At 41.3% G+C, this 19,037-nt stretch overlaps 1 protein-coding gene across 4 annotated transcripts in view; it reads left to right on the top strand.

Annotated features, from left to right (window-relative positions):
- The first annotated feature begins 394 nt into the window (after positions 1 to 394).
- The window catches only part of LOC125448871 (catenin delta-2-like), a 1,175,930-nt gene continuing 1,157,287 nt past the window's right edge, over positions 395 to 19,037 (top strand). The window contains exon 1 of one of the 4 annotated variants that reach the window (XM_059652900.1): positions 395 to 704. The gene's annotated coding sequence lies outside the window, so the exon portion shown is untranslated. Of the gene's footprint in view, positions 705 to 795; positions 830 to 1,229; positions 1,328 to 1,927; positions 1,951 to 19,037 lie in introns of those variants that run through there. The other 3 variants (XM_059652905.1, XM_059652902.1, XM_059652911.1) reach the window with 3 other exon arrangements.

Raw genomic sequence — 19,037 nt, 5'->3', positions numbered from 1 at the left:
AACTCCCCTTCAATAAGCAAGAAAGTCGCAGAAGCAAAGACCGAAGGAGAGGGGAACAATTAAATTATTATCGACAAGCTTAGCAGTCTGGCACCATGTGTGGAGACAAATCTGAGTTAACGTTTCCGGTCTAGCGACCCTTCCTCAGAGCCTAATGGGGCGGGGGGGGGGGGTGAGCTGCTGGAAGAAGCGCTTGAACTCTAACTGTCCACTGACCACCAGTCGGTCCTTGAGCAGGCTGTTGGACTCAAGATTGGGGGCGAGACGGGCCTTGCCGCCGCTGCCTGCTACTCAGATTGGGCGATCCATATGGAGACAGGGCGGGAAGGAGGGAGGTATCGCGTTTGCGCAGAGACGGAGAGAAATTCTCCCGCTTCTCTTGTTGGAGTCTGGAGGTAGCGCGAGAGACGGAGGGAGGAGGTGGGGGAGTTTCTAGCAGCGTCTGGGCTAGCTCCACTACACTGTTACCACTTGAGAGTGGGAGCTTCTTAACACTGGTTTGCCGGATGCTGCTGATGTTGCTACAGCTCGTGCCTCCCTCTCAGCTCTGCCCTGATAGGATGATTCGTGTGCACCCTCTCTAGGATTTTTTTTGTGTTTCTTTTATTATTTTATTTTCAACAAAAAAAGCACACTTTATTTTTTCCTTCCACCACTCCTCCACCTCAGTCCACCCCGGCGTTACCTGGAGGCACGCGGACTCGGTAAGTCCAAATGAAACGACATCTTTTCTTGCCTTCCTCTTTCTCGTCAAGCATCCAGTTTGGGGTTGTTTTTGTTTAAATCGTCAGAGTTAAACAAGACGGCCACACACACACACACAAAGACGGTAAATCTCTCTCTGCTGGTTTCTTGTCATTAGAATTTTTTTTGTAGGGTTTAGGAAGAGATTGAAACAGAAGTGATCCTCCTTGTATTTGGGAGAGGGGGATGAGAGGGAGAGAGGGCATGATGTTTCGATCTAAAATTTAAACGGGGTCTGGCAGTACAATTCACGCTCTCTTTTTGCGCACACAAACAGCCAGAAATTAAAATTAGCTTTGCCACTGAACGACAACGCTAATGGAAATGTGATATTTTGAATATTTAATGGCTCTGTTCTGACTGTCCTCCAGCCTCGTCCCTCCATTGTCGAATGGGGCTGCTGTAATTGCCTCAGATCCGGACAGTTCTTCGGTGTGTTTATGTTTTAAGATCGTTTTTATTTAATCAAAGGAAGAGAGTACATCATACTTTTTTTTAATCATGCGGCTTCTTAAATGCTGCTGACGTCTTGCATCAGTGTGTGCGCGACCGGCGGAAGACGGGAACAGGAGCCCTGTCTGAGGTGGGATGGAGACATTACATTGTATTTCATGTATATTGTATGAAAAAAAACTACTGTATAACATTGGAGAGGGAGGAAAAAAAGTATCGGGCTGTATTTACCGGATATCATTTTACCGTGATGGCTTCAATTTTATGCTTGGACAAAAAGATTACAACACAAAATATTAACTTAACCCCATTTATTTTATTAAGCCTTCAGGCAAGTTCGCAGTTCCTGTTTCTTTCTAATCAAGAATTCAGAATTCTAGCATTTTAAGATGCTGATGCTGTTTTTTTTAAGTTCGCCATCATTTGGGCGCGACGTTATCAAGGGCGCTCCGGCGTTAACATAGTTATTAGAATATGAATGAATGCGATTTTGCTGCTTAGAGCATTACTGTGCGTCGAGAGTTAGAAAACCTGTGGGTTTTTTTTCCCTCTATGCGTTCCTGCCCCCACCCCCTCTCTCGATGGGAGGTTGTTATCGATCTTGTCTACCAGCGTGTGGATCGAGCAGAAATAATAAAGGGAAAAGTCAGGTCTGATTAATCCAATGAGAAATCTTCAAACGCTGGTTCTCGAGTGGAGGGGGAAGAAACTGGTTCGCTCAGCCGCGTCCAAAACATGCCATCTACTCGTAATGTAATTAAAGCTTTTTTTTTGTATCGGATAAGGATAGGGAATCTCTTAAGCCTGACCCCAATAAAGCAACAGGGAATAGAATGCACTGTTGGCATTTCTCTCAGCATCAAGTGGTGGGTGATTAACAGGGAAGTGTTCCGTATGCTTTGCCGAGGCTGATGCTCTGATTACATCTGGGGACCAAATAGCAAGATTCAGCTTCAAGAGAATGAAGGGGGTCTAGCGGTACTTAAACAGCGCTTCTGAAGTGTCGTTCAAAACCCATGAGTGTTTCTTCCTGAAGCGCTGTTTATCCACTTGTCACTATAATTTCAGCATTGCAAACCTCTTTTTTGGGGGGTCGCACTGTGAGAGAAGGTTACATTCTGAAAGTTGTGATTAATTTAGTTTACCAGTGATTGTTTGCTGTTGCAAATGCCCGTTTCACAATTTGAAGTTTTCATGCTGGACGAGAAACAGAACAGGTTGTAATTTAAACAAACGCGGAAATTGCTGGAAAAAAGTCGGCAGATCTGGCAGTATTTGTTGACAGAAATTAAAATGAACGTTTCGGATCTAATGACCCTTCTTCAGATTTCTGTCCACAGATATTGGCAGATCTGCAGACTTCTCCCAGCAATTTCTGTTTTTGTTTCTGATGTCCAGTATTTACAGTTCTTTTGTTTTGTTTTTATTTAAGTTGCAGTTTACTATTGGTTAATGGTAAATTATCAATCTAAATAGTTAATACACCATGTTTCTAACAGTACAAATCCGATTAATGATTTTGTTCTCTCCTATTCCGAAAATGATTGACCTAGTTAACCTCGAGGATCTTAGTCAAATGTCTGTTAATTACAAGTGAATCTGGACAAATAGCTGTCAGCAAGCAATTGACCTGGAGGTGGGCATGAAAGATGTGGGAACCTCGCTGATTTTTTAAAAAATTGTAATCGCAAATACAGTGATGCAGAGGCCATTTTATACTGCCCCTATCAGATGGCCTAACTCTGATTTACTAATTATTAACATCATTGTGGCTGGAGATAAATTTTACTTTTCATGTGGTTCACCACTCCAAATAGCTTAGCCATCAGCGGAACTCAGTTGCCAAATGGAAGATGGAGAATTAATACTCGCTTTATTTCTATCCTCATGGAAATAGGTGTCAAAGGAATAACTTCCCATTCAATGCTCTTGGATGCAGTGTGTGTTTTGTGGTATCCTCCTTACACTCACCACCCAATTTGATGCCACTCTCTGTATTTTGAGCTTCGGCAGAAGTGCTGAAAATTAGAGTCTGCTGATCAGATTGTTATTTGCAAGTTAAATGTTCCATCAATGAATCATAATGCAGGTTAGATTTGTTTTAAACATGAAAACTCTATTACATGTTTCATCTATGCAATAAAATTTCAGTAGAAATCTTGAACTCTCTTCATAATAACTAATTGTAAAACATCCTGTCTGCAGGTCTTGTTCAGTCCAAATTAATCTAACTCTCAATCTGCAGCACATTAATAGTTTGAGTAGAAGTCATGTAATAATTTAGCAATTTATGGGATACCACAGTTTTACCGTTATCACAGTGGGTATTTGGGCTTGTCTGTTCACATCGACTTTGTTAATATTTCATCAGTGATTCCTGGTTTTGTTTTCAAAGTTACATACTCATTGGATTGATTTCCATATGAATGCTGATAACTGACATGCAAGCTTTATGTTTCTACTTCCTTGAACTCTTCATTTTCTGCTCATTGTCAAAGGTTCCTCCAGTTGCAAATTGGGAAGAACAGTGTGCAGTTTTGACCTGGAGCTGATTTTCATATCCAATTCCTTCAACCTGGTGCTGTTCTGGTGTGGTGGTAGTGTCCCTACCTCTCATCCAGGAGATACCAGTTCAAGACCTACCTGCACCCGTGGTATGTAATAACATCTGAGCAATTTGATTAGAAAGCACCTAACACTTTGGACTTTATCAGGGTTAATTTATGCTCTTCCTTTAGTCTCCAGACTTCATTTGTACTTCTAGACTCAGTTTCTTAATTGCTATCTTGCTTCGCTCTCCCCATAACATCCAACTGAACCATAATACTGCCATTTATGTCCTGTCTTTCATCGTGTCCACACCCATAAAGTTAACTCTTTCAGTTCAAAACTGATTCTCCTTTTCTTCAATATGTTAATTTCAAAATCATTGCCTACAGATTTCTCAGTAGTATTACACCATCCTTGTCACCCTCCACTTTTGTATCTGATAGATTTTTCCATTAATCAATTTTAAGCTGCTCTGAATATAATTTATTTTAATTTTCTACCTTCAATGACAGACAATCTGCCTTGAAATTGCACTCCTTGAAATGCCCTCCTGAAAGACCTTCTGCTTCTCACCCTGGGTCCTTCAGAACAATGTCTAAAGCTATCTCCACTAGGAGAAGATCATCTCCCTCCTTATCCCTTCTCCCCACCACACCTTTACTTGTGGGCAGCATCATGGGTGTGTTTCTTCATTGCATCCATTAAATGAAAATTTCCTGTAATATATTCCTAATGTGAAATATGATTTTAAACACATTACATTGCGGTCAATTTTCAGTTGTAGTGTGCTTGTGTTGCTGTGCTGGAGAGGCCTAAGGAAATGTGCCATGGAGAATTTGTCTAAGCCCCCATGGCCTTTTTAAATAACTGATGATACTACCTTGGCTGAAACCAGCATATGTGCTTTCTTTTTACGGGGAGGCGGTGGTTGGGGCATGGGAGGAGTGCTTGCGGGCATGAGCAGTAAATACATCTGTGCTGAAAAGCTGGATAATTCTCAGGATAATGTTAGAATGGCAGGGAGAGTGAAAAGTGTTCCTTAAGGGTGTCATTGCTGAGAGAGAAAGGCAATGCGAGGTCAGGAGTCCTGAGATATGTAGGATGAAGGCTGTCATTCATTGCAGCTCCCAAGAAATCCTTAGAAAATGGAATTTAAAACCTAACTCAGGCTGACCACAATGGCCTATAGATTTTGATGTGTTATCAGTGAAATGTGTATCATGCATTGTGTGATTGCTAACCGTAGAAGTTCCTGCCTGTCTGATGTCATTGCTGAGTGACATTTTGGATACATTTCACAATGGTGAGTTTGGAATATAGAGCCCCTATCCTCTTGCTACCTTGTGTTCCTTGTCAGCCTTAATCTGGTTGAGTGAAAGAGATTGGAAGGTAGATTAGCTCCATAATGGTTGGGAATGGAATGAAAGAGTCTGGTTAGTTTGAAGAAACTGCATGGTGTTGGTGGGGGAAACCTTAGACTGGTTCTTCCTCTTCCCATTACAGTTCTGTCTGAGAGAGCGTGTATATGTATAATGGTTTTCTCAAACACTTACTTTATAGTCACAGATGAGTGGGACAAATCAGAAGAGTGATTTGTGAAAGGTTTCCGAGACTAAAATCATCCATTAGATTTAATTTTGCATTTAACTATGCTGTTAACATTCTGATTAGACATCATGGAACTAATCAAAGATGTTGAATTTAAGTAACAAGAGATTAATGTTCTAGATACTGCAGCTATACTGTAAAACAAAAAAAAGTCTAAGAAAGTTCTATATGTAGGATTATGCCGAATTTATACCACAGAAATGGGCTGTTTTTCTTAATTGGCCTATCAAATCTCATACTTATGCTGTACAATAGCCTGTTTCTATCTTACTTCACAACCAGCATTTCTGTTTTGTTTCCCTTCTTTAAAACTTCCTTCTTAAAAGTTCCTGTAATTTCTCCATGTTGTAGCTCATTCCAGTTTTAATTAATAGTTGGCCAAAGGGCATTTTCCTGTTCTGTATTGTTCTTTGTTCTTTGTATGGAGAGAGGCTTCTCCTAAATACCTTATTTGACTTCCCTGTATGTATGGCACTTAGTTTTGGACTGCACCAAAAATGGTAACATCTTTGCTTACCCTATCAAACTTTTTAATAACTTTAAAGACATCTATTAGATCATCTAAGTCTTTTCTTTTAGTGGAAGAATCCTACTGTACTCCACCTTTACTGGCAGGAATGACCTCTCTACTTGTACCATCCTTGTAAAGTCTTTTTGTCCCCCAGTAGTTTGACTGTATCCTTTATGTAACCTATACAATCACTGTAAGGTAATGTAACTTTTTTTCTTCTTCATTTCTCTATTTTGTATCTAAGATTTGTTCCGAGGTAAGGCGCCACGAGGGGCAGCATTGTAAACTTTTCACTGTATTTCTGTACTTGAGTGCGCATGAAAGTAAACCTAATTCTAATTCTTCATTTATATTCAAACCAAAATTCCACATTTCTCCTTTCAATTCAGTCTTGTTGAAAATGAATTTCCATGACTTGTTTACAGTTTTTTAAAATGCTCTATTTTGTGTTGCTACTTTCAATAAGTGAATGTGCACACCAGATCTCTTTGCTCTTCTGTCCCATTTGAACTTGATTTTCATAGAATATATGGTCTCATTATTCCTCCTCCCATAGTGTGCTGTCTTTCTTCTGTCTAAATTGAAATTCACTTTCCATTTGCATGCAAGCTTATTAATTTATTTTATTGCAGTCTTCCTCATGGTCAGCTTTATCCTGAGCCCCAAATTGTTATTTTCACATTTGAAATTACACTTCAGATTCCCCAGTTTGAATCACTTTAGTGATGAACAGCAATGTTCACAACATTGATATGTGCTGAGTACCGTTTTTCACCTTGTGTTAGCCTGAATGACTAAATCTAATGCTCTGCTTTGACACCAGCTATTTATTTCTGCTACTTGTTTTCTAACGCCACATGGTCAGATCTCAGTAATTGGTTTTCATTCGGGTACTTTTATCTTGCACTTTGGATATTCAAGTGTATCAAATTGTCTGTGTTATTCATGTTTACAGTTAAACTTTGAAGATTTCAACAAGGTTGGTGAAGCATAAATTTTTGTTATGAAATCTTTGTATTTGCTTTACATTTTCAATTCCGAATGCTTCCCCACTTATCTTTTACTTTGATTCTGTTACCTTTTTTTTCTATAAATTGATTGAGTTTTTTTGAAGCAGTGACAGAAAATGGAAGGCAGATGGTGGACGTTGGACATTGTCTATATGGACTTCAGCAAACTGTTTGAGGCTGTGCATGGTAGACTGGTTAGCTAGGTTAGATCACTTGAAATCCAGAGAGAGCTAGCCATTTGGATACTAAATCGGCTTGAAGGTATGAGAAAGAAGGTGGTGTTGGAGGGTTGATTTTCAGACTGAAGGCCTGTGATCAGTAGTGTGCTGCAAGGATCGGTGCTGGAGTCTACTGCTTTTTGTCATTTCCATAAATGATTTGGATGTAAATATAGGAGGTATGTTTAGTAAGTTTGTGGATGGCACCAAAATTGTTGGTGTAGTGGACAGTGAAGAAGGTTACCTGAGAGTACAGCAGGACCTTGATCAGATGGATTAATGTGCCAAAGAGTAGCAGATGGAGTTTAATTTAGATGAGTATGAGATGTTGCATTTTGGTAAGGCTGATCAAGGCAGGACTTATAAACTTAATGGTAGGGTCCTTGGGGGTGTTGCCAAATGAAGACACACTGGGGGTGTAGGTTCTTGTTCCTCGAAGGTGGAGTCACAGGTAGTGTAGTGAAGAGGCATATGGTATGCTTGCCTATATTGGTGAGTGCATTAAGGAGTTCGGATGTGATGTTACAGCTGTATAGGCCCTTGTCTTTCTAGATGGAAGTGGTAGTGGGTTTGGAAGGTGCTGTCTGAGGATCTTTGGTGAATTTCTGCAGTGCATCTTGTAGATAGTACTGAAGTGAAAGGATACTTGTGGATGTAGTGCCAGTCAAGCAGCCTGCCTTGTCATGGATGGTATCAAGCGTCTTGAGTGTTGTTGGGGCTGCAATCATCCAGGCAAATGCGGAGTATTCCAACACACTCCTGACTTGTGCCTTGTAAATGGTAGACAGGCTTTGAGGAGCCAAGAAGTGAGTTACTCGCTGCAGTATTCCTCACTTCTGGCCTGCTGTTAAAGCCACTGTGTTTATATGCTGAGTCCAGTTGAACTTTTGGTCAGTGATAACCCCGAGGATGTCGAATTGGGGGATTGTAATACCATCGAATAGTGATGGTTAAATTGCCTCTTATTTGTGATGGTCATTGCCTGGCATTTGGGTAGCACGAATGCCACTTGCCACTTGACAGCCCAAGCCTGGATGTTGGCCAGATCTCATTGCATTTGAACATGGAATGCTTCAGTATCTGAGGAGTCATGAACGGTGCTGAACATTGTGCAATCGTCAACAAACATCCCCACTATGACCTTATGGTAGAGGGAAGGTCATTGATGAAGCAGCTGAAGATGGTTGAGCCTAGGACACTACCCTGAGGAACTCCTGCAGAGATGTCTTGGAGCTGAGATGTCTGACCTCCTGCAACTTCAGCCATCTTCCTTCATGCCAGGTACGACTCCAACTACTGGAGAGCTTGCCTCTGATGCTCAGTTTTGCTGGGGCTCCTTGACACCACACTTGGTGGAATGCAGCCTTGAAGTCAAGGGCTATTACATTCACCTCCCCTCTGGAATTCAGCTTCTTTGTCCTTGTTTGAACCACGGCTGTAATTAGATCAGGAGCTGAGTGGCCCTGGCGGAACACAAATTGTGCATCACTGAGCAGGTTATTTCTGAGCAGGTGCTGCTTGATTGCACTGTAGAGAACACCTTCCATCACTTGACTGATGATTGAGAGTAGACTGATGGGGTAATAATTGATCAGGTTGGATTTGGCCTGCTTTTTGTGTGCAGGACATTCATGGGCAACTTTCCACTTTGTTGGGTAGATACCAGTGTTGTAACTGTACTGGAACAGCTTGGCTAAGGGAGTGGCAAGTTCTGGAGCACAAATCTTCAGTACTATTGCCAGAATGTTGTCAGAGTCTGGAGCCTTTGCAGTAACCAGTGTCTCCAACCATTTCTTGATATCATGTAGAGTGAATCGAATTGGCTGAAGACTGGTATCTGTAATGCTGAGGACCACTGGAGGAGGCCGAGATGGATAATTCATTTGGCACTTCTGCTTGAATAATGCTGTGAATGATTCATCCTCAACTTTTGGACTGATGTGCTGGGCTCTTCCAACATTGAGGATGGGGTCATTTGTGGAGCCTCCTCCCCCAGTGAGTTATTACAACGTTGAACAGGCATCTTGACGGGTACCTGAATAGGAAGGATTTAGAGGGATGTGGGCCAAAAGCTGGCAAATGGGACTAGATGATAAATTCAGGATATCTGGTTGGCATGGATGTGTCTGTCAGAAGGGTTTGTTTCTATGCTCTATGTCTCTGACACTGTAATGTTGGCAAAAATAGTTCACTAATTTGTGGTACAGGATATTCACATTATTAAACAGCAGTAAGATTACATGTCTTCAAGTCCTCTGAAACTATCCTACATTCTAGTAAAGTTTTTAATGTATACAGTGGCAGTACAATGTCTTCTCTATGGTCCTTTTCGGAACCTGTGATGTAATCCAACAGCTTGATCCTCCACATGTAACTTTGCCCCAATCTATAACACTGACCAATCACACTTGGCAAGGAGCCAGTCAGCTAATTAGCCAATGTTAGTGATACTACCTTTTCATTTCGAAATATAAAACTTTACGCGGATGCGTTCGTACTAAACTTAGAGACTAAACAAACTTAAGTCACCCAAAGAAAACATGCTATGTTGACAACCTTTTGACTTATAGGAAAAGTTCCAGAACTCTGTACCTTGAAGTGATAACACGAAAACAATGTTGATTAATGCAGAAAAGCTTTAAGAATGTAAGATGTTAGAGTCATGCAGGCTTTTCTCTGTCATGGAAGGATCACAGTTGTTACTGAGGCACAAGCGACTGAGTGCTTGGTTAAATTCCAGGAGCACGTTTATTTCAAGGAATTTTATGTCCTACCTCAGCAGTGTTCCCCTTCTTTTACCCTATCATCTGGAAGGGCTAGGGCCTATTATAAAGCTGCACAAACACATTAAATTGAGTGTTTCAATGATTTAGGTGTGGTTATATCAACACATTCCAAGTTTTGCTTGAAATGTAAGCATTTTAGGTAGAAGTAACATCATGACTTCTCCCAGTATTCTAATGCACAGTTTAATAGTGTAGAATATAATATTCTATGACTGGGATCAAGTTTTATTCTTTCAAAATAGTAGTCTTAAGTTGAGAAGGTTGCTGAGTTAAGACTTCAGTTCCATTTCATAATATGAATTCAGAATGCGGGCATTTATTTTCTTTTGGTTGATGTTACCAAATATAATTAGATGTTGTGTGTTCTGCCTATTGGATGGATTAATTATTAACCAATTTTGGGGAACTTTCTCTGTTAAAATGATTGCTCTTGTTTACTTTGTGTTTTTGTTTTGACTGTGCTTGGGAGAACATGGATAACAATACATTCTATTGGCTTTCTATCAGAATTCCAACTGCAACATTGTCTACAGTAAATTAAAAGATGCTCTGGATGTTTTGGAAAAAGTAGTGTGTAATGTATTTTCTAATTGCCTATCTGCTTAATTCTAATCAAGTAAACTGATGTGAGATGTTGAATTTAATTGCTGTTGGGTCACTTCAATTCTTTTGAGGCTCCAGTGCAGTAAATAATGTCTTTTCTAAGAAAGTGTGACATCTTAATAGTTGACTGATAAGTTGACCAAGAAGATATTTTGTAAATATAAGACCTCTAATGGGTTTACTTAATGTAAGACTAAGAACCAATGCTGGAATATAATCAATAAGGCATCCTACATTTTTTGCCAAATCTTTTCAAATGAATAAACTCTGAACAAATGCATGTAACAGTTGCACTAAATTGAATAATCAGTTTGTGAAGACGTATTGGGTTAGATCTTCCAAAACTGCCATGTATGGTTCACTTGCTAGCATTCTTATTTGAATCACATATTGGTGGGTTCATGATTTGAAATACAAATTCCAGCATGTGATCCAAGCTGACACTCCCGAGCAGTCTTATAAGATGCTACAAGAAGCCAAAACCCTGTCTGTCAAGTAGATATAAGAGATCTCCAGCCACTATTACAAAGCAGGGCATGTGTCCTGACTTCAATGAGCACTGAAGCCTGATTGTCTCCCTATTAACAGAATGGTCCAGGTACTCTAATGGCCAGTGAGCTAGTAGTTGGAGCAGCATGCATTAAAGGTGAACGTGGAATTATGCACAATTCCCTAAACGTCTAACTCCATGAGTTTAAAACTGACCTCTTACATCACCTTACCTCCCCCCCAGAAACTTTATGGTCATCCTCTGGCCAGATCCCCTCAAGACCTGATATCATATGATCTGCTCGAACCAGCAGCTATTTTCTACATAAAGTGTCTGCCCCCGAAGACTGTATTGTCCTTTCTGCCTAGCTACCTGCACATATTCCCCAGACTACTGACAACCAATTCTTGACCCAACCCTGCTGGTCTTGACGTAAACTCCTAATCTGACAACCCCTGTGACCTGCCAACTAGGCTGGTGGTGTCCAGAACTGACAACCCCCTCCCATTTTTCGGACCCAGCAATCCTCCACCCCGTGACCTGCCTCAGTCACTTTTTCAATTGCCTAGCAATCTACCCACCCAGCACTCCAGCTACCTGGAGATTATCTGACCTTATCCAGCTGGCACAGTATCCTTCCTCGTCCATCTGAAGCCCACACGTTAACTTTGACAGCTCCAATTGTAGGGCCTGCCAGCTCCGCTGGACATTTAAATCATAAGAACATGGCACATTGATGACTAAAAAAGAGGGAAAGATTGTTTCTGCAGAATTTCTTTGCTGCTGGATTAGTGGATTTCTGATTATGTTTGTAACCGGAGGCCAGTCCTTGACTCTCCAGCACAGAACACACCTTTAATTATGTGAATACTTATTAATCTGATCAGGTTCGGCAATAGGGTTCCCAAACTTGTTCACAATACCTGCACCATTATTATTTTTTAAGTCTATGTTACTCTCTTTGACCCTTGCGTGAAGTCACTACTAATCAGATAAATGACCATATGTCTGTGGCCCCAATTTGCATTTCTTAATTAATAAACAAAAATAAGTCTAATTTCTCTTTCTAAACTTGTATGCTTTGGAACTGTGAACTCCCCCCGGCACATAAGATTCATGCAATAGAATTGTTTATGGGAATTTGGGGACCTCAGTTAAAATAATTGGGGAACTTGTTTGAACCACAAATCTGGCACATAGACTTTGAATTCTGAACTGGGACCTGTTGGTTGATGACCTGTGCTAACTTGTAACATTTACTTCTCTGTATCATTTTGCTTTTTAATTTGCCATCATCTTTTGTTTGGGATGATATTGGTTGGATGATATGATCTGTCAAGAATAAGGCCTGAGGTACCTAGACTGGATTTGAGAGAACTTTGTAACACAGGTTGTGTCGTTGTGTAGTAAATTTGGCATTTCAATGGAGCAGTGAGCCCCACAGTGGCTTATGAGCAAAAGAAAATTATAGGTAGAAAATCTGCAATTTATTGAAATAAAAATGCTGAGGGGCATTGGTTACTAAATTCATGACAATAGAGGCACAAAAAGTCCAGATCTTGTAGGGTTGGGACATCTCGTTCTGCAACTGTTAGATTTTTTTTTCCTTAATCTTCAGATTTTAAATCTGTTGTCTTGTAATTGCTGGTGTTTTGAACTAAAAATGGAGTGAAAAGGACAATGGCACACGTGAGACCTTGGTTAAAAATAGGGCCAATTGTCTATCTGCTTAACCAATGTGATTTTGATGATTGAAGAATAAGAACATGAATAATGAGAAGCTGAATTAAAGATACTTCAAACAGGAAAAAATTGGAATGGAATGGGAAATTAAATTGAGAAAGAAAAACAAAAGCGACATAATAAAAATAATCAAGTTCAAAAAAGACTTTAACAAATTTTCTGCTGTTGGAATAAAACCTAGTCGTTTAAATTATTCTCTTTTTGAGCTGGTGAGGGTAAATAACCGTAGAGGTACATAAATGCCATTGGGTCATTTGGCTGCACTGAACTAGAGATTTGCTGAAAAATGTCATTTTGTAGAAACTTCTCATCTTGCACTTGTCAGGATAATCCATGAGAAATACTAAAGTAAAGGAAAAACAGTTGGCTGTGATTAGTTAAGACATTCTCTGATGAATGGATAGAAGAATGACACTTTGTTGAGTTGTAAGAATGGGGCTCTGTTCATTCCGGCCACTTATTCTCCCCGTGTGTCAACAACATGAAAACATTATTTTCAGGTTACTTCAGTCTGAAAAAAAAACAGTCATAGCAGATCTAATGTTAACTTTGTTTCTCCACAGATGCTGCCAGGTTTCCTGAGTTTCTCCAGCATTTCTTTTTTTCAGATTTCCAGTGTAGGAAATGTTTGTATGTCAGGTCTTTAAAATTACACCACTGTACCTGATTGCATTCGTAAGTACAAGTATTCATAAGTCAGACATTCGTAAATCAGGGAGCCTTACAGTGGAAATGCAGCACAATTTATTCAGCAATTCGTAGAGATTCTCAACTCAGGAGGTTTTTCTTTTTGGCATAATTTTCCTATTGTGGGCATAAGCACATCGCAATTTAATGGCGTTCTCCATTAATTATTTTGGTAGGAAAATCGGGATCACTGTTTTTATTTATTCATTTGTTATTTATTCATAGTTGGCCCGCATTTATTTCCTGTCCCTAGTTGCCCTTGAGAAGATGGTAGTGAGCTGTCTTCTCGAACCACTGCAGTCCACCCACTGTGGATTGACCCACAATGCCATTAGGGAGGGAATTCCAGGATTTTGACCCAGTGGCAGTAAAGGAATGGTGATATATTTCCAAGTCAGGATGTAAGTGGCTTGGAGGGGAACTTGAAAGTGGTGGTGTTCTCATATATTTGCTGCCCTTGTACTTATAGATGGAGGTGGTCATGGTTTGGAAGCTGCTATCTGAGGATATTTGCTGAATTTCTGCACTGCATCTTGTTGATGGTATAAACTGCTGATATCGAGCGTCAGTGGTGAAGGGAGAACATGCTCATGGGTGTAAAGTCAATTAAACGGACTGTTTTGTCCTGGATGCTGTCAAGCTTCTTGAGTTTTTTTGGGGGGCAAGTAGAGAGTATTCCATCACACTGCAGACTTGTGCCTTGTGGATGGTGGACAGTCTTTGGAAAGTCAGAAGGTGAGTTACTCAGCACAATGTTCCTCGTCTCTGACCTGATCTTGTAGTCACTGTGTATATGTGGTGAGCCCAGTTGAGTTTCTGATCAATGGTAGCCCTCAAGATGTTGATATTGGAGGATTCAGTGATGGTAATATCATTGAACATAGAACATAGAACACTACAGCACAGTACAGGCCTTTCAGCCAATGTTGTTGTGCTGACCTGTTATCCTACTAAGATCAATCTACCCTGCATACCATACATTTTACTATCCTTCATGTGCCTATCCAAGAGTCGCTTAAAAGTCTCTAGAGTGTCTGACTCCACTACCACCGCCTTCAGCGCATTCCACATGCTCACCACTCTTTGTGTGAAGAACGTACCTCTGACATTTCCCCTATACCTTTCTCCAATCACCTTAAAATTCTGTCCCCTTGTAATAGTCATTTCCGCCCTAGGCAAAAGTATCTGACTATCCACTCTATCTATGCCTGTCATCATGTTATGAACCTCTATCAAGTCACCTCTTACTCTTCTTCACTCCATTGAAAAAAAAACCCTAGCCACTTAAACCTTTCCTCAAAAGACCCTCCCTCCAGTCCAGGCAGCATCCTGGTAAATTTCCTCTGCACTCTCTAAAGCTTCCACATCTTTCCTATAATGAGGTGACCAGAACTGAACACAATATTCCAAGCATGGTCTGACCAGAATTTTATAGAGCTGCAGCATAACCTCACGGCTCTTAAACTCAGTTCCCCTGCCAATGAAAGCCAGCACACCATGTGCCTTCTTTACAACACTACCAACTTGGGTAGCAACTTTGAGGGATCTACGGACATGAACCCCAAGATCCCTCTATTCCTCCACACTGCCGAGAATCCTGCCATTAACCCTGTATTCTGCATTCAAATTCAACCTTCCAAAATGAATCACTTCACACTTTTCTGGGTTGAATTCCATTTGTCTCTTCTTTGTCCAGCCCTGCATCCTGTCAACATCCCATTGCAAAGTACAACAGCCTTCCACGCTATTCACAACTCCCCTAACCTTTATGTCATTGGCAAACTTACTAACCCACCCTTCCACTTCCTCATCCGAGTCATTTATAAAGATCACAAAGAGCAGAGGTCCCAGAACAGATCCCTGAGGAACACCACTGGTCACCGAGCTCCAGGCTGAATACTGTCCGTCTGCTACTACCCTCTGTCTTCTATTGGACAGCCAGTTTTGTATCCAGACAGCCAAATTTTCCCCGAATCCTGTGCATCCTTACTTTCTGAATGAGCCTACCATGTGGAACCTTATTGAATGCCTTGCTAAAATCCATATACACCACATCCACTGTTCTACCTTCATCGATGTGTTTTGTCACGTCCTTGTTTATGGGAGCGAGTGTGTAAACTGGCTGCTGGGTTTTCCACAATTCAGTGGTGACTACACTTCAAAATTACTTCGTTGGCTATAGAGTGCTTGGCAATGTCCTGTGGTCATAAAGACTCTATCTAAGTGTAAGTGTCTTGATCTAGAATGTTTTGTTTGTTTTTGGTCCAAATCATTTGAAGTTGATATTTGAAAATATGCTTTCTATCATTTCCTTAATCATCTTTTACTGAAAAAATGCACAAGAGTTCAGAAGAGTTAAATTTGTTTGTGTCACTTTCATTTAAAAACAATCTTTTGGTAAGATTTTGCTGTGTTTAAACAGGATCATTTTTCTCGCATTGAATGAGAGTCCTCACAACATCCAGTATAGAATGTATGTTTCAGTAAATTAACTTATTGCATACAAACTAGGTGTCCACACAGCTTCCTTTCCTTGTTCATACAATCTAGAAATGGAGGGATTTCCTTCAGTCCACACACACAATAGAGAAACTAGCTGTGAAATGGATTTGTGACAAAAACTGCTGCATCAAAGGATGGCTCCACAGGACAGTAATCATCTCTTGTGTATTGGAGGGATTAGGTTTTTTGGGTGTAGAGTTGGAAGAAGAAATCATTGTATATTACATTGAGTGCTGAGAGCATCAAGTTAATAATTGCTAAAGTTGGCTTTCTTTATGTGAGAATGGCATTGTAATTGGAATGCTGAGTAGCTTCTCAATGGCATGACTGCCATCATTGTCTGCAAAGAGACCAACCCTTTGATGCCTTTTCCATTTGACCTGTGTTCCAGCGAGGGTGTGCTTAAGTGCATCTTTTTCTGTATTCCCAGCAGCCATTCCTAAAATTGTCGAGGATGCCCTCTCACCCCAACTCCAAATTGGATACTAAGCGTTACAAGTTTCAAAGGCTGAAAGTGCAGACAAAGGTCTCCCACAATGATAGCGGTCGTCCAATACGTGAATTACGATTATTCTATTTGGCGTAGCAGAAGAGTACAAGATACCTTTGATCTGTTCAAGAAACTTAACGGGCTTTAGGACTATGCCTAAATGCTGACAGTAAAGAGACAGAAGTCGATCAACCAAACCTTGGATCTTACCAAACCCCCAACACGATGACTACAGGTTACTGTCTGATGGTAAATGATTACTTCTGCTATTTCAGTGGCCACTTTTCCTAGGTGGTGTCTGTAGATTTAGAGATACTACACAGGATCCAGTTTGTGAACTCCTCATTTGGGAAGCTGGTCAGAAACAAATCTTCACTGACACTTGTGGATGGATGCAAAGGATGCAGTCTACATGGAAGACATTCCCCTCATGCTCCCCCATGTCTGTAAAATCTGGGTAATGGGTCATTGCCACTTCAAAAAGCTCAAAATACCATGAATATGTGGTATCTGCAGCCTTCCTGTGGATGATTCTGTGCATCACCAGGACATGCTGCTGATGGATAACAGCATCCTCCAGAAAGCTGGTGTCATAAACATACAGGCAATCATTTTGCTTGGTGACTGCCGTGGATAAACAACTGCATCAGATTATCAAATATGTGCCTTTTGAAGTGCACTGTCTCCTCTTAAGTACAAGTCTAGTGAGAAATCACAGACAACCAACAAAAATTATATTGAAAGCCTTAATGAAGATTTGACTTTGGCTTTCATTTGACTGTGAGAAAATGAGTGTACTGGACCACCCATGACTGCAAATTTGACTTAACTGGGGTACAGCTGATTTTGAAGTAAGGCACATCAAGACTAACCACCTTGACACTTCAAGCCCACCGACTCCCGCAGCTACCTCGACTACACCTGCTCTCACCCACCATCCTGCAAGAATGCGACCCCCTATTCCCAATGCTTCGACCGTATCTGCTCCCAAGGTGAGGCTTCCACTCCTGGATATGCCAGATGACCTCATTTTTCAAGCACCGCAATCCCCACCACAAGCGGTCGAAAACGCTCTTGACCGTATCTCTTGCATTTACCGCACATCAGCCCTCACAACCCCTCTCCACAATAAAATAAAGACAGAATTCCTGAACCCTCATGTATCACCCCATTAACCTCTGGATTTAATGCATCATTCTCCGCCACTTCTGCCACCTGTAATTGAACCCATTACAAAGGATATATTTCCCTCTCCACCCTTACCTGCTTTCCGGCGGGACTGCTGTCTTCGCGACTCCCTCAGCCGCTCCACAACCCCAGCACCTCTCCCTGCAATTGCAGGAGGTGCTACACCTGCCCCTACACCTCACTTCTCACCTCCATCCCAGGCCCAAAAAACACCTTCCACATTAAACAGATGTTCACCCACACCTCTGCTAATGTGGTCTGTTGTATCCACTGTTCCCGATGTGGCCTTCTGTACATCGGGGAGACCAAGTGGACGCTCAGACTGCTTTGTCGAGCACCTGCGCTGAGTTCATGACCAATGACAACACCTACCAGTCGCGAACCACTTCAGCTCCCCCTCCCACTCCCTGGATGACATGTTCATCCTCCAGTGGCACAACGAATACCACCCAGAAACTGGAGGAACAGCACCTCATATTCCGCCTTGGAACCCTACAACCCAGTGGTCTCCATGTGGACTTCACTAGCTTCAAAATCTCCCCACCCTGAACTCATCCCAAGACCAGCCCCCCCTTACCCTCCCTCCTTGACCTGTCCGTCTTCTCTCCCACCTATCTGCCCCTCCCTCCTCAGTGATGAACCCCCATCCCAATTTCCTATCTACACTCACCTTTACTAGCTACATCCCTGCCTCCTTGACCTGTCTGTCTTCTGTCCCACCTATCTGCTCCTCTATTCAACTTCTATCACCGCTTTCCCCTCTCTTTATTTCAGAGCCCCCTCCCCGTCCCCTGTTTCTGAAGAAGGGTCCAGACCCGAAATGTCAACTTTCCTGCTCTGATGCTGCCTGGCATGCTGTGTTCTTCCAGTTTCACACCTGTGTTATCTAGATAAGGGCTGAAGATGTGAGATTTCCTCATTGACCATGGACTGGCCAACCAATGTAGAAATAACAGGTTACCAATGTGGAATATGGGTTTGGATTTTTCTTTTAATGCTGCTTTTCCCTTAGTTTTTTTTTGTAAGATTGCACTTTCCCACTTGACCCATCTTTTATCTCTTTCACTCTCACTCTTCCACTTTTTATATCATCCTGTCTTGAGAGGATCTTCATTTCAAGTACCATCACTGCAAGGAACCACGAGAAAGCAATGATACTTTGTCAGTTCACCAACATTCCAATTCTCCCCTCTGTTATAGCACTGGATTTGAAATTATTCTGGGTTTAACAGGCAAGTTTAAAGAACTTGTCTTATAAGTATGGCATTGTTGTGCAAAATCATCTAGCTCAGCAACTCCCTTTTTTAGGGAAGGATATTCACTGTCTTTATCCAATCCAACTTACATGTGATTCCAGACCGAAGAAGTTTGGTTGACGTTTATCTGCACTCTGAAATAGTCAAAAGAAATCACTCAGTTCTACCCAAATGCTACTGGAAAAAGTTGACAAAAGG

This window comes from Stegostoma tigrinum, chromosome 2, assembly GCF_030684315.1.
Source record: "Stegostoma tigrinum isolate sSteTig4 chromosome 2, sSteTig4.hap1, whole genome shotgun sequence".
Taxonomy (NCBI): Eukaryota; Metazoa; Chordata; class Chondrichthyes; order Orectolobiformes; family Stegostomatidae; genus Stegostoma; species Stegostoma tigrinum.
The sequence above is the reverse complement of the archived record's forward strand: the minus strand, read 5'-3'. Positions and strand labels throughout refer to the sequence as shown.